At 42.4% G+C, this 12,546-nt stretch overlaps 1 pseudogene across 1 annotated transcript; it reads left to right on the plus strand.

The window, feature by feature from the left end:
• The first annotated feature begins 246 nt into the window (after window positions 1-246).
• Window positions 247-2,465, plus strand: LOC104760617 (putative inorganic phosphate transporter 1-6 pseudogene; annotated as a pseudogene). The gene is made up of 2 exons (XR_015588504.1): window positions 247-309; window positions 705-2,465. The product of XR_015588504.1 is annotated as a putative inorganic phosphate transporter 1-6 pseudogene (transcript).
• The last annotated feature ends 10,081 nt before the right edge of the window (window positions 2,466-12,546 follow it).

Here is a 12,546-nt window from a genome sequence, read left to right on the forward strand (position 1 = left end):
AATCTTTTACTGGGAATATTCTCAGTAATCTTTTACTGGGAATATTTATTGTTTGTTAGAATCAACTTTGTTAGAATGAATCGCAACAAAAATGATTAAATTGTCTTTTTTTATATAAAATTATGGCATTATGCTCGCTTAATTTTCCACTCTTGCGGTAATTATATTCTTTTTCTAAAAGAATATGCCATTTGTGTTCTCATCTTCTTGTCTATAATATATATAAAGCTATAAAGAATAAACCCTAACAATTAATCTGCAACAGTCGTCAGCCAAAAACAAACGAGTGTTTCGAGATCTCCCTTTCTGGTAATCACCTTCGTACGTCCATTATATGTAGTTATAATTTCGATACATATATTTGTTTGCAACTATAGTCAGATGTTGTTTAACAAAAAAAAAAAAAAAAAAACTATAGTCAGATGTTTCTTTACGGCAACTAATTTGTTCAATGAATCATGAATGTTGCATGAAAGAACCATGACATGATCTTTCTGTGTTAAATATTTTTTATCGCATTTTTTCAATACAAGACTCGAATCTCTAATTTTTTGGAATAGTTTGTTGATTGTTTTGATTTCCTTAAATATAGGCAGAAAGATATTACTACTAAATTCGAAATCCTTATAAACTAGAATTTTGCTACAACAACTTTCTCTAAATATATGCTGTAACAGTTCTTGTCACTTTTATTTTATTTTCAGAGTTAAAAGAGCAGAACAAAATATCGCCATGGCTAACGAAGAACATGGAAGCATTTTGAAAGCTCTTGACGCTGCAAAGACTCAATGGTATCACGTCAAGGCGGTGGTAGTCTCCGGTATGGGTTTCTTCACAGACTCATACGATCTCTTCGTGATATCTCTCATCACGAAGCTCCTTGGCCGGATCTACTATCAGGTTCCTGGCTCATCCTCTCCCGGAACCCTCCCTGACAGCATCTCTGCGGCCGTGAGCGGTGTGGCCTTCGCCGGAACGTTTCTCGGACAGATTTTCTTCGGGTGTCTTGGTGACAAGCTCGGACGTAAGAGAGTCTATGGTTTGACACTCTTGATCATGACCATATGCTCCATTTGTTCTGGTCTTTCTCTTGGAAATGACCCCAAAACCGTCATGGTAACTCTCTGCTTCTTCCGCTTCTGGCTTGGGTTTGGCATCGGTGGTGACTATCCACTCTCGGCTACGATCATGTCCGAGTATGCCAACAAACGTACTCGTGGAGCTTTCGTAGCAGGTGTTTTCTCTATGCAAGGAGTTGGGATCCTTGCCGCAGGAGGGGTTTCGTTACTTGTCTCGGCTCTTTTCGAGAGGAAGTATCCATCTCGGGCCTATGTATTGGACGGTGCAGCCTCCACCGTCCCACAGGCGGATTACGTGTGGAGGATCATCCTGATGGTCGGCGCCTTACCAGCTCTCTTGACTTACTACTGGCGGATGAAGATGCCTGAAACCGCTCGTTACACCGCTCTAGTTGCCAAGAACGCTGATAAAGCTGCTTCCGATATGACCAAGGTTCTCAACGTGGACATCGAAGCCTCTTCCGCAAAGCATGACCAAGCTAGGGTTTCCTCAGACGAGTTTGGCTTGTTCTCGAAGGAGTTCCTTTGCCGTCACGGACTCCACCTATTCGGAACAGCCTCCACATGGTTCCTCCTCGACATTGCTTTCTACAGCCAAAACTTGTTCCAGAAGGATATCTTTACAACCATTGGATGGTTACCTCCGGCAAAAGTCATGAACGCACTCCAAGAACTCTACATGATCGCTAGGGCTCAAACCATAATCGCTTGTTGCAGCACCGTTCCTGGTTACTTTTTCACTGTTGCTCTTATCGACAGAATTGGACGGTACTGGATTCAGATCATTGGTTTCGCGATGATGACCGTGTTCATGTTCGTTTTAGCTATACCGTACCACCATTGGACCTTACCAGCTAACAGGATTGGTTTCGTAGTTTTCTACTCATTCACCTTTTTTTTCTCCAATTTTGGACCTAATGCAACTACGTTCATTGTCCCTGCTGAGATCTTTCCGGCTAGGCTTAGGTCGACTTGTCACGGTATCTCAGCCGCATCAGGTAAAGCCGGTGCGATGGTTGGTTCATTCGGGTTTGCTGCTTTGGTTAAAGCTTTGGGGATGAGTAGGACGTTATACATCATGGGTGGTATCAATCTTGCTGGCTTGCTTATCACGTATCTTACAATCCCGGAGCCTAAGGGGATATCACTTGAGGAGCTTTCCGGCGAAACTAAACCGGAGACAATCCAGGAGAAGATTGTTATTTAGAAATTTTATTATTTTCCTTTTGTTTAATTTGCTTGTTTATCGGATTTTGTTAGGATTTTTTTTTTGTTTTGTCAGATTTTAGATTTTATTATATTGCACTCAGTTTTCAGAAGTTTTTTCTTAATTATGTTTTCATTTAACAGTTTATTATTATAAATAAAACTGCTATTAGACTTTGATATCCAAAGTAAAACAATAAAAACATATAACATAATTTAAATATATATATATATATATATATATATATATATATAATATATTCGGAGCTATCCACCACAATCTCATCCGGTGCAACACCGATCATGATCTGTGCTTCACGTGTCCCGAATATTGTTTGTGTGAGAAGTTCCCTGGCTGTGTCTAAGTCTACTACAGGTTTAACATAATTACTACCTAATTCAACACCCGAGGCTCTTATGTGGATCAATGGTCTCACGTAATCGCCTTCCTGATCATATTTGACTCCTTGTAACTGAAATCAAAGCGTAAAATTGGTTATGGTATGTTTATATTTCTCTTCATCTAATTTTTTGGTTTACTGATTGGTTTAAGTTAATATTTTCCGTTTATAAGCTTTTGTTTTGTTTTGGTTTTCATACAACAACGTTGGTTCATAAAGTTTTTGCTTTCAATCTTTCCATCTAGTTTTCCACATATATGGTTCACGTTAATTTGACTGTACTCATCTCAGATGGATCTTCATCTATACGGCAATTGTTTAGAAAGGAAAAAAAAAACTTATGGTTTTCTTAAATTTGTTCTCTTACTTTAAAATGTCACACAAACTCTCATTTACTTGTTGGGAAAATGTGCATTATTTAAACCTTTTTTGTTTCGTCTAATTTTGCTTTATAATTATCTTTATTTTTATAACAACAGCCAACTAAAATTGTAGTTTTTGATGTGGGTGTCGATCGACAAGAGGGTACTGTTCAACACCAATGATTTTTGAATCGATAAGTTGTTTTAAATTGTCAGTTTTGGTTTGGTTTGGTTCAATTGAAGTACCTACCTGATGTATATAAGTGAAAACTCGACCTAGGTCGTGAAAAGGGTGTTGTCTTGGCCGTTCTAAGAGAAAAGAGAAAAGAGAGAGTGTGCTTGAGGGATTTTGGAGATTCTAAGCTGTTTTTGGTGAGATCTGTGCGTGTGGAGTGCAGATATGGTGCTAGGAATGAAAGGAAGCCTTTCTAAGGTGTTGGATTTGTTAGTTTGGGTCAGAAACTTCCTGCAAAAGAAGTGAGTGCATGACCATGACTTATCTAAGTCTGAGAAACCTTTCTTAGCTTGATTTGTTGTGTTTTGTGGTGTTGTTCTTGCTTGTGGTGGTTGGATTATGGTTCTTATAGGTTCCTGAAGCTTTTGGGTGAGTTTGGAACAGATTGGAGATGATTGGAAACGGAGATTCGATGCTTGGTTTCAAGCAGAACGTGTCTGCGGGGTCGGTGTCGATCGACATCGACACCAAGTGGGTGTCGGTCAACACCATGTATGGGTTAGTGTCGATCGACACCACTCTGGTGTCGGTCGACACAAACTTGTCTGTTGCGTTTTATGTCTGGTTTGTTGTTTGTTAAACATTGGAAACTCAGTTGCTTGTGTGTATAGCCTAGTAGATGGAAGGATTGCCTCACTAAGTATTTGTGATAATACTTACACATCTCAATTGTTGTTTGTGGTGTTGTAACATCCGCGAACCGGAATCTCAGTTTGGGATGTGCATCGATCGATGCTGGAGGAGCATCGGTCGATGCAGGTCAATTTCCTGCGTTTTGACTTAAGTTAAACGCTGCGTTTTGGGCAAAGAGAAAAGGGGATCGATTCTTGTGGCTTGAGGTGTTAGGAAGCTTTCTTGTGGCTTGAGATCGATTCTTGTGGTTGCAGGAACAAAGATCCGGTGAGAAACTTCGGGGAAAAATGATGCTCGACATATGCATCGGTCGATGCACTATGTGCGTCGGTCGATGCTAGTGCGAGGACAGTGCCATGTGGAGGCATCGGTTGATGCGATTAGGGTTTCCGCGTGATGTCGAGCATGCGTCGATCGATGCAAGTGGAAGCATTTGTCGATGAAGTGAACCTTGTGTCGATCGATGCATACCTTGTGTCGGTCGATGCTGGTCCATGATGGTGTCGGTCGATGCAAGCGTTGTGTCGGTCGATGCAAAGCCTGGTTTGTTTGTTAACTGTTGTTTGATGGTTAGAGTATCTCTATTGCTTGTGTGTATAGCTCAGTAGATGGGAAGATTGCCTTACTGAGTGTTTATATAATACTCATGCATTGCAATTTGTGTTTGTGGTGCAGGTAAAAGCAAAGTGTGATCGTGGAATCAAGACAATAAGAGGAGGATGTTCTAGTGGTTCGCTTGGTTGTCTGGCTTCTGTTAGTTTTCTAGAGTGAGTCCTAGAATGTTGTTTAGGATTGTTGGTTCTATGGTTTATGCTGTTTGGATCATTAGTTTATGATTTGGAATTAATGTTGGTTATTGGTTATTATTTATTGGATTATTTATTGGATATTGGTATCTGTTATTTCCGCTGTTGGTTGTGTTTGAGGTTAGGTGGCTAGTGGGTATGGGACCACTAGCTGTAGTGTATTTATTATTATTATTTATTATTTATTAATTAAAAAAAAAACGGGTCAGGTCGTTTCAGTTTGGTATCAGAGCCCTTACGGTTCTAGGTTTGGGTTCACTAGGTTTCTGTTGTTGATGTTGGGATTGCATGCTTTGATTGATTATGTGAGTTAGTCAATTTTGTGCAGGCTCCAGTTGTACCGCATGTGGCGGGGTGCAGCCGAGGGCTGCGGATGTTGAGGACTATCCATCTTTTGTTAGGAGGATGGAACAGTTGTAGATGACCGGTACAAAATTCTTCTCGAGAGGTATCGAGCCTAGAGGGGCAGATAGGTGTTCATATGTAGTTGGATCAGATATTTCTCTGTTTGGTGGGTAATCCAGGTTGATATGAGAAGTTGAGTGGGTAGGTGTAACATTGTAATGTTATACTCGGACCACAGGAGGTACTTTTGGTCGGAAGATATTTATAATCGTTAAGGATTGTTACTCCTGAGGGGATGGTGATTCTCCTGAATATCGATAGCTCGAGGGGCTGGGGCTCCGAGAGTGGTAGAGGGGATAATGTTCCCCTGAGGAGATGAGTAGTTCCCCTGATATCGAGATCTTGAGGATTGTGGTCCAAGAGTGAGACAGTATAACTCGAAGATGATGATGGGCCGAGAGTGAGATCGGTATGGCTCGAAGGTTACGACCTAAGGGTGGAGGAGTTGGGAGCAAGCAATGCCTAGGACGTGATTATAAACAAACCGATTGAATTTAGAACTCGAGAGATTGACGTTGGTTTAATCTCTGGTTTTGGATGTGTTGACCAGAGCAGTTATGAATGTGTGGCTGTGCGCCAGGATTGTGAGGCCGGTGGTGCTGGAGTCCCGGGAAGGGGAGTTGCAGCAGGTTTGAGCCAGGAAAGGCATGTTTGCCAGATACATGAGTTCACGAGAAGCCTTCATGGCAGGATAATCTAATTGTTGCGACGATGTTGGATTACGATCATTGGAGATGGACATGGTTGCTAGATTCAAGGTTTTGGTAAGCTTGCTGAGGGAAACAAGGCAAGAGGTTTGAGTTGGCGGCTTGCAAAGCATTTGACGCGGTGAATCAGAATGTGTGAAGTATGGTACTTGTTTGTTTTATTACGTTCGTATTGATGATTTGCTGTGGAGAATTGCTAAGCCAAAAGCTAACTTTGTAATAAGCTATCTTGTGGAAGTTTCCCTAAGAGACAAGTTACTAGAGGTTCTTGGATGGACAAGAGGTGTTGATATCCGGGTGGTGGTGAGTTGATGTCAGCATACTTGTTTATTAGTAGAGTTGATGTCAGCTCTACTAGAGGTTCTTGGATGGACAAGAGGTGTTGATATCCGGGTGGTGGTGAGTTGATGTCAGCATACTTGTTTTTTAGTTTAGTAGAGCTGAGAAAGAAAATAGGGGGTTCATCCGTCCTAGTGTTTCACCATGGGAGCGCTGGTGTTATTCGTTAAGAAGAAGGATGAGAGTTTCCACTTGTGTATTGATTACAAGGGTCTCAACCGGGTCATTGTGAAGAACAAGTACCCTTTTTCGAGGATCGATGAGTTGTTGGATCAATTGAGAGGTGCTACTTAGTTCTCCAAGATAGATCTAGTGTCGGGTTATCATCAAATTCTGATAGATGAGGCAGATGTGAGGAAGACTGCTTTCAGGACGAGATATGGGCATTTTGAGTTTGTGGTGATGCCGTTTGGGTTGATTAACGCACCAGCAGCGTTTATGAGATTGATGAACAGCGTGTTTCAGGAGTTTCTGGACGTGTCTGTCATCATTTTCATTGACGACATCCTGATTTATTCTAAGAGTTCTGAAGAGCATGTAGTGCATTAGAGAGCAGTTCTAGAGAAGTTGCGTGACCAGAAGTTGTTTGCTAAGTTGAGCAAGTGTAGTTTCTGGCAGCGGGAGATGGGTTTTCTAGGTCACATTGTGTCTGCAAATGGGGTTTCTGTAGATCCGAAGAAGATTCAGGCTATCAAGGATTGGCCTAGACCGCAAAATGCCATAGAGATCAGGAGTTTTCTTGGGTTGGCAGGTTACTATAGGAGGTTTGTGCAGGGGTTTACGAGCAGAGTACGTCCTATGACTAAGTTGACAGGGAAGAATGTTCCTTTTGTTTGGTCACAGGAGTGTGAGGAAGGCTTTACAAGCATGAAGGAGATGTTGACTACCGCTTCAGTATTGGCGTTGCCTGAGCAGGGAGAACCATATGTGGTTTATACAGATGCATCCAGAGTTGGTTTGGGGTGTGTGTTGATGCAGCATAGGAAGGTGATTGCCTATGCTTCACGGCAGTTGCGGAAGCATGAGGACAATTATCCTACTCATGACTTGGAGATGGGTGCTGTAGTTTTTGCCCTGAAGATTTGGAGATCTTATTTTTATGGTGCAAAGGTACAAGTGTTTACAGATCATAGGAGCCTGAAGTATATATTAACTCAGCCCGAGCTGAACTTGAGGCAGATGCGGTGGATGGAGTTGGTGGTGGATTATGATCTTGATGTAGCTTATCACCCTGATAAGGCTAACCTCGTTGTGGATGCTCTAAGTCGGAAGAGGGCATCTTTGGCTCAGGAGCAGGATATGGACTCTCTGCTAGGAGAGATCAGTACCTTGAGTTTGTGTGCGGTTTCTCAGGAGCCGTTGGGTTTGGTTGCAGCTGATAGAGCGGATCTGTTGAACAGAGTGCGTTTGGCTCAGGAGAATGGTTTGAGGCTGGTGAATGCCTCTAAGGTTGTTGACTCTGAGTATCAGGTCTCAGCTAATGGTACCATTTTGGTACATGGGTGGATTTGTGTGCCTAAGGATAAGGAGTTGAGGCAGGAACTCCTGAGAGAGGCTCATGCGAACATGTTCTCTATTCATCCAGGAGCGACTAAAATGTACCATGACCTCAAGAGGTGATATCATTGGGTCGGGATGATAAGGATGTGGCTAGCTAGGTCGCGAGGTGTGATGTGTGTCAGCTAGTGAAAGCTGAGCATCAGGTACCAGGTGGTTTGCTGAAGAGTCTTCCCATTCCAGAGTGGAAGTGGCATATGATTACTATGGACTATGTGGTGGATTTGTCAGTGTCCAGGACGTTTGATGCTATTTGGGTCATTGTGGACCGGTTGACTAAGTCGACACATTTTCTGGCCATTAAGAAGACTGATGGAGCAGCGGTCTTGGCTAGGAAGTATGTGAAGGAGATAGTCAGGTCGCATGGGGTGCCAAAGAGTATTGTGTCTGATAGGGATTCCAAGTTCACTTCGGTGTTCTGGAGGGCATTTCAGGCAGAGATGGGCATTAAGGTGCATATGAGTACAGCTTATCATCCCCAGACAGACGGACAGTCAGAGAGGACGATCCAGACGTTGGAGGATTTGCTGAGGATGTGTGTGTTGGATTGGGGTGGCCATTGGGCAGATCATTTGAGCTTGGTAGAGTTTGCTTACAACAACAGTTACCAGGCGAGTATCGGGATGGCACCTTATGAGGCTTTGTATTGGAGGCCATGTCGTACACTGTTATGCTAGACTCAGGTGGGAGAGAGGAGCATGTACGGGGCAGATTTTGTTCAGGAGACCTCAAAGAAGATTCGGGTTCTCAAGCTGAACATGAAGGAAGCTCAGGATCGGCAGAGAAGTTATGCCGATAGGAGGAGGAGAGATCTTGAGTTTCAGGTTGGAGATAGAGTGTACTTCAAGATGGCCATGTTGCAGGGTCCGAACAGGTCATTGACTGAGACTAAGTTGAGTCTGAGGTATATGGGTCCGTTCAGAGTGATTGAGCGAGTTGGGACGGTGGAATATAGACTGGAATTACCTGAGGTTATGCGAGCATTCCATAAGGTTTTCCATGTGTCTATGTTGTGGAAGTGTCTCCGTGAGGATGATCAGTTGTTGGCTAAGATTCCTGAGGATCTTCAGTCTAACATGACTTTGGAGGCGAGACCAGTGAGGGTTCTCGGGAGGAGGATCAAGGAACTTTGGAAGAAGAAGATTCCTTTGATGAGAGTCCTTTGGGAATGTGATGGTGTTGAGGAGCAGACTTGGGAGCCTGAGGCGAGGATGAAAGCAAAGTTTAGGAAGTGGTATGAGAAGAAAGCCGCGACTTAAGCTTGCCTAGCCTGGTCCCATCTGTAATCCGTGGCTGGAACGGGAATGGAGTATTCCAGCCCATCTCTCTTGTTTACTTGGTCGCTTGGGATGGTTGGTTGTGCGACTAAGTAACAAGATGAGGTGGTGTTTGGGGTACAAAGTTTCCGCGAGGTAGTGTGTTGGAGGAAAGTTTCCTGATTTTAGAAGTTTTTATAAATGGAAAGTTTCCAGAAGTGGAAAGTGCTAAAAAATGGAAAGTTTTATGTGAGTTAGAATTTGTCCATTTTTAGTGGCGGAGAGCCTTGGAGGGGGGCTTGTGTGGCTTTAGTGGCGGAATTTTGAGTCGTTGCGCCGTGTGTGGCGGTCTTTTAAGTTATTGTGCGGCCTCTATGGCGGGCTGTTTAGCCATTGTATGGCCTTTGTGGCGGGCTGTTTAGCCATTGTGTGGCCTTTGTCGCGGGCTGTTTAGCCGATTGTTTGGCCTTTGTGGCAGGCTGTTTAGCAAATTGTGTGGCCTTTGCGGTGGGCTGTTTAGCCAGAGTGTCTGTTTAGGCGGTCCTTTGGGACAGATGGTCTTTGTGATGGTCCTTCGGGACGAGTGGCCTTGGTGGCTGTCCTTTTTAGGACAATTGTTTGGCCTTTGTGGCGGTCCTGTTTAGGACATTTGTTTGGCTTTGGTGGCGGTCCTGTTTAGGACATTTGTTTGGCCTTGGTGGCGGTCCTGTTTAGGATATTTGTTTGGCCTTTGTGGCGGCCCGTTGGGCAGTGAGATGATCCTTGTGTGGTCATGAGGTATTCCAGTGAGGGGATATGTGGCTGGTAAGACATCGTTTTATCTTACGGGAGCCACAAAAAGGAAACCTAGATAGGGATAGGACTCAGACGTGTTCAGAATTGTTTGCTCGCGACTCTTGGGGAACTTAGGTTCTCCTAGTACCGTCATATTTTAAGACTTTGTGGCTTGGGAGTATGGCTGGTATATGGACTTCGGGTGACGATCCGGGGGCGCGCTGTAGGGTGGCAACCCGAGAGACGAGTATTGGACTCCCTTATATATATTATGGCATGCGGGCTTAGGCCCGATGAAGAGCCAATATTATGGCATGCAGGCTTTGATCTGATGAGGATCCAACAAAAAACTCAAGGTTTAGGCCTGTGAGTAAAAAGGAGAGTCCAAAAGTCGAGAGCAAATGATGCCTGGAGCGTGAGTCTATCGCCTAGAGGTGACTTTTCGTATATCGGTCGGAGGAGTGTGGGCTGTGGAGACGGTAGCACGGGGGTCCCTGACTGAGTGTTGTTCGAGATTCGAGGACGAATCTAAATTGGTGGGGAGAATTGTAACATCCACGAACCGGAATCCCGGTTTGGGATGTGCATCGATCGATGTTGGAGGAGCATCGGTTGATGTAGGTCAATTTCCTGCGGTTTGACTTAAGTTAAACGCTGCGTTTTGGGCAAAGAGAAAAGGGGAAAAACCCTTAAGTCGTTTATTTTGTCTCATTAGACAAATTTGGCTGTTTTTGAGAGAAAAGAGAAGAGAGAAGAGTGTTCTTGGTGTTCATGGAGATTTTTGTGGATTGGTGGCTTTTTCTGGTGAGATCTGAGGCTTAGGGCGTTGTAGGAGGCTTCAGAATCTTCTTGGCAAAGGTAAGTGCATGACCATGGCTTATCTAAGCTGGAGATTACCCTGATCTGTTTGTTTCTGTGTTGTTAGGCTTGTTAGAATGTTGTTTGAGGTGTTAGGAAGCTTTCTTGTGGCTTGGGATCGATTCTTGTGGTTGCAGGAACGAAGATCCGACGAGAAGCTTTGGGGAAAAACGATGCTCGGCATGTGTATCGGTTGATGCTAGTGCGAGGACGGCGCAGATTGACCTAGGAGCATCGGTCGATGCCATGTGGAGGTGTCGGTCGATGCGATTAGGGTTTCCGCGTGATGTCGAGCATGCATCGATCGATGCAAGTGGAAGCATCGGTCGATGCAAGTGAACCTTGTGTCGATCGATGCATACCTTGTGTCGGTCGATGCTGGTCCCTGATGGTGTCGGTCGATGCAAGCGTTGTGTCGGTCGATGCAGAGCCTGGTTTGTTTGTTGACTGTTGTTTGATGGTTAGAGTGTCTCTATTGCTTGTGTGTATAGCCCAGTAGATGGGAGGATTGCCTTACTGAGTGTTTATAAAATACTCATGATTGCAATTTGTGTTTGTGGTGCAGGTAAAGGCAAATTGTGATCGTGGAATCAAGGCAATGAAGAGGAGGATGTTCTAGTGGTTCGCTTGGTTGTCTGACTTCTGTTAGGTTTCTAGAGTGAGTCCTAGAATGTTGTTTAGGATTGCTGGTTCTCTGGTTTATGCTGTTTGGATCATTAGTTTATGATTTGAAATTAATGTTGGTTATTGGTTATTATTTATTGGATATTGGTATCTGTTATTTCCGCTATTGGTTGTGTTTGAGGTTAGGTGGCTAGTGGGTATGAGACCACTAATTTTAGTGTATTTATTATTATTATTTATTATATATTAATTAAAAAAAACGGGTCAGGTCATTTCATGTGTGTAGGTATGTGACGTGGAATCATGGCGATGAGGGGGAAGATGATCTAGGGTGTAGTTTGTGTGTTGTTGGTTATATTAGTTATGTTCGAAACTTGGTTAGAGTTATGTTGGATTGTGGGATATAATGGTTAGGAATGTTATTGTATTGATGATATGTTAGTTTTGTTTTCTTGGTACGTTTCTGCTGTGTATATTGGTTGTTATTGGTTTAATGAGGAATTGTGGTTTGGGTGGTTTAATTAAGTAGTATGAAATGCTTAATTATATTGTATTTATTATTAAAATAATAATAAAAAACGGGTCGGGTTGTTTCAGTTTTACTACTCTTAAACAATTTTTTATTAACATATTGAAATTAGGGCTTGTATGTTCTAAAATTTTGAACTATTTCATAATATAGATCCATTTTAGTTTGAAATATTTTCTAAAATTCTTAATAATTTATTTTTTGGATAAACTTCCCCACAACATCACTTGAGATCTGAGTTTTAAGAAATTATTTTAAAAACTAAATATCATTTAATAATTAGTTTAAAATAAAACACAACCAATTATGAAAAAGACTACCAAATTTAAAGAGTCAAAAATATTAAACCATTAAAATTTATAAAACATCTATGAAGTGAAAATGAACTTTTTACACATTCTATATGAGACTGAGGAGCATATTTCTCAAAACATTTCTTATTATTTTTGTTCACATAGATAACTTCCTCGTAAATCAAATAGACCAAGCTATGGAAAATTCACTTCCTCAATGTTAATTAATAAAACTCAAAAACCATCACTAAATAAGTGAACAAAATCTACTAGTAAACAAATCTTGAAAAGCTCAACTTGTCAAGCATTGTGCACAAAGAACCTGTACATGCTTGGGAATTTTTTTGTAGGAACGACGTCCTATTTCCCCCTCGGAACTATCATATTGTATCAGATTCACATCGAACTTTAACCTCGTTCTATATCTCCCACAAACTTAACTGATCTATCTATTTCTCCCCGAATTGATAGTATCATTGCTA

The sequence above is a fragment of the Camelina sativa genome, chromosome 18 (assembly GCF_030686135.1).
Source record: "Camelina sativa cultivar CO46 ecotype springtype chromosome 18, ASM3068613v1".
NCBI classification, from domain to species: Eukaryota; Viridiplantae; Streptophyta; class Magnoliopsida; order Brassicales; family Brassicaceae; genus Camelina; species Camelina sativa.